This window comes from Apium graveolens, chromosome 11 (assembly GCF_009905375.1).
Source record: "Apium graveolens cultivar Ventura chromosome 11, ASM990537v1, whole genome shotgun sequence".
Lineage (NCBI taxonomy): Eukaryota > Viridiplantae > Streptophyta > Magnoliopsida > Apiales > Apiaceae > Apium > Apium graveolens.
In genome coordinates this window covers 177,607,081-177,610,422 of record NC_133657.1, presented here as the reverse complement: position 1 = coordinate 177,610,422, position 3,342 = coordinate 177,607,081, and the positions used below count along the sequence as shown (strand labels likewise).

Here is a 3,342-nt window from a genome sequence, read left to right as displayed (position 1 = left end):
TTTCTATAAGCAAAATATGAGCCTTAGTATAAATAAGTGTTTAGGTTTATATTGACTAATATATACAGGATGGAGTTTAAATCACTTACACGATATGGTCACTTAACCATCCTTCATTTCTATTTTTGAGCATCTGCGGAAGATCCCAGTTGTATAAAGTTACATAAGGCTGAATTCCTGACAGGAAGCTACATCAGACTCTTTAAAACCGCTGTATAGACTTAATAACACGAAAGTTCTTTGTATAATTTACAGTGTTTACTAACTGACCTTTTTCCAGTAAATAATCTAATAGCTTGTTGTAGTATTTTAATCCATCTGGATTTGGTTCTCCTGTTCCATCTGTATATACAAAATTGTAATGTTAAGACAGGTTATCGGCTTATCGCTAGGTATTACACCATTTCATAGCGGCAAATTTCAGCTTACTCGAAAAGATTCTTGACCATGAAATTGAGAATCTGTAAGCATCCATTCCCATGTCCTTCATCAAGTCAATGTCCTTCTGTAATGTAATTTAATATTCAGGTTATAATTTCCGTTTGGTTAGTTTGACACGAAGGAAAGTTCAACTTTAACTTAAAGTATGATATGACTAGTAGTATTATATAACGTTAGTTTTCAGCACCTAAAGCTATTCATTCTTATCTTCAAGAAGTCGGTGACATGCTCTTTGACGTCATTAGCTTTGGTATTATCCAAAAAATTCTATCTTCATACTAAAGATGTCTGTATATATTACAATTTACTGATATAATAGAGAACGATAGATTTATTATATATATCTTGAACAAAATTTAGCTTGCACTCCATCTAAAGATGGGGGCAGGACCGCTTCTTGAATTCTTATTGCATAAACGCATGTGTTTATGCACCAAAAAGATACGTACAAGATATATAATCAATAGTCATAGCAAACAAAACTGATATTTTTCATAACTGGTATTGTCTTTGTCTATATGAGAAAAATTTTATAACAATTTTGCACGCGCTGTTATATATCAGATAAAATTATATATATTCATAACTTCAAACTTATATAAGAAGGGGGCACGACCATTTAAGAACACACTACTACCTTCTCTGATTCACAATGGAAGACTTACAACTCCGTAGGCACCACGTAATCCTTATAGGCAGCCGATATAGTCTGATACATAGCTGAAATTTTGATTTTAACAAACAAGTTAAAATATAATCAATCAAACAAAAAACAACGCAAGCACATGAGGATTATACTGCAGAAGGAAAAAGATATACACCATAACAAAAACAACAGTTGGCAAAAAAAATTAAAGCAACTACTTCATATCCATTCATATTAGTATGTCACTTTCCAACCATTTGTGAATGCTACATTCAGTTTCAAACAAAGCATACTAACCTAACTACAACTATTATAATCCTTTAACAGATATGCTTTCTCTAGATTAAAATGTAATTAAACTTATGTGTTTTCCTATATTATATAAGTGTAAAATATAAATATATACATCTGGAGATACTTGGAGATGAAGAAAATCTCAAGTCATGTCCCCTTGTATTACGGTTTAGATCAACAGATCACAAACCTCTTTACAAAGAAAAGACGGAGATTTAATCCCAGTGACTGTTGTTGATTTAGTCTCCAGTCTAGTCTTCATTAAATAATGTGCAAATATCGAACATAAAGATTTGGCAAACTTGAGCAAAATAGAGCAGCCAGAGTAGTTGACAACTAGTAGGTATGATGATAAAGCATTTGAAGATCCTTACACTACATACATGTCAACACCTCAACAGAAGGAAATAGGGATCAAGCAGTAGTATTGAACACATCGAAAGTGGCAGAGATGACATCTGATGAGTAGATTGAGGTTCCTAACAACTGCGTCCCTGTTGGCTATAAACAGATGCCACGGAGGCAGATACAAAAGGAATAAAAGTTAGTAAACAACATAAAGCAGAGTCACTCATATGTCCAACACATATTTACTTCATATGTTGCAATAAGATATTAGAAATGTAGGCTGGTGGCAAAATAACAGTTGGCAATAAAAATTAAAGCTCAGAAGCAACTGATCTTTTCCGAACATATAGCTTATATAACTTTCCAAATCTCTTTGTCCACCCATCCTTATGTTCATATTTTCCTGCTGGAATACACAACTGAAATTAGACATCTCGTTGACATGTATATACATCCAAGTAATAAGTGTGCTCAAGAACAATTAACACCAACTTTTACAATCATGAATTACAATATAGATGAGCAGAGAAATTATAACGCACCTTTGTTATTTTGTATCAGCAATCTTAATACTTAACCTCATATTTCTTCTTAAAAGCTGATTTAAGAACCAGCAAGCAAGCAATAAAAAGACCAGAACCAACTTATCATCCCACCACAATAGCCATTATTTTTTATGTGTTTTTTGCCCCATGCCATTCCCTTTACTACTTCCTATATCTACAAGTAACACCATCAGATCATTATAATCAAAATTGTCATCCACAAAGAGTTACATACATCTACTTCCACACACATATGACCCACCAAGAAAGAATCTAATTCATAAACAAATTAATAAAATGTTCCGCAAAAACTAAAACAAGTGTACACAAATTAATAAGAGATCAACATTCATAAACCATGAATATACTAAATCTAACACCAAAAGATCCCACTCCCCAATCAATCCTATTACATACCCAAACAATAAAATGTAATATCTCGAGGAGTTATAAACAAAAAATACGTAAAGGACATATAAAGCTTCACCTCAACTACCAAACAAGGCGCGAAACAATAAGTCAGTCATATTTCTTTAGCCTTGTACATTTTACACAAACCAGAACAAAAAGATAAAAAACATTAAAGCAGCATAACAATGCAAAACAAGATAAAACCAAAATCGAGTTCTCTAATTTAACATCCCCAAAATCCTAATCAGCTTACGAACACCACCCCTACACCCAACATTTCAGTAGCCCCAAATTATACAAACTAGTGTCCTAAAAAACCTGAAAGACAATAAAACATTAAAGGAGCATATACAGTAACAATGTAACAGAAACCCCAAAAAACTGAGTTCTCTAACTTAACATCCCCTAAATCCTAATTAACATATACACTCCATCCCCACCACCAATATCTCATTAGCCCCAAATTACACAAACCAGTGTCCCGAGAAAACGAAATACAACAAAACATTTAAAGCAACATAAATAGTAACATAAACAAGAAACACCGAAACCGAGTTCTCGAATATAACATCACCTAAATCATAATCAGTTTACACACTGTACCACTGATACAGTGGTGACTCAGAGAGGGAGAGAGAGAGAGAGAGAGAGAGAGAG

General features: G+C 33.2%; 1 long non-coding RNA gene across 1 annotated transcript; it reads right to left on the bottom strand.

The window, feature by feature from the left end:
- Positions 1-272: 272 nt before the first annotated feature.
- On the bottom strand, positions 273-2,609 carry LOC141696866 (uncharacterized). The gene is made up of 5 exons (XR_012564517.1): positions 2,272-2,609; positions 1,765-2,132; positions 1,079-1,161; positions 430-505; positions 273-342 (listed from the first exon to the last, which is right to left on the bottom strand). It is a non-coding gene; the product is annotated as an uncharacterized LOC141696866 (long non-coding RNA).
- Between the last annotated feature and the right edge of the window lie 733 nt (positions 2,610-3,342).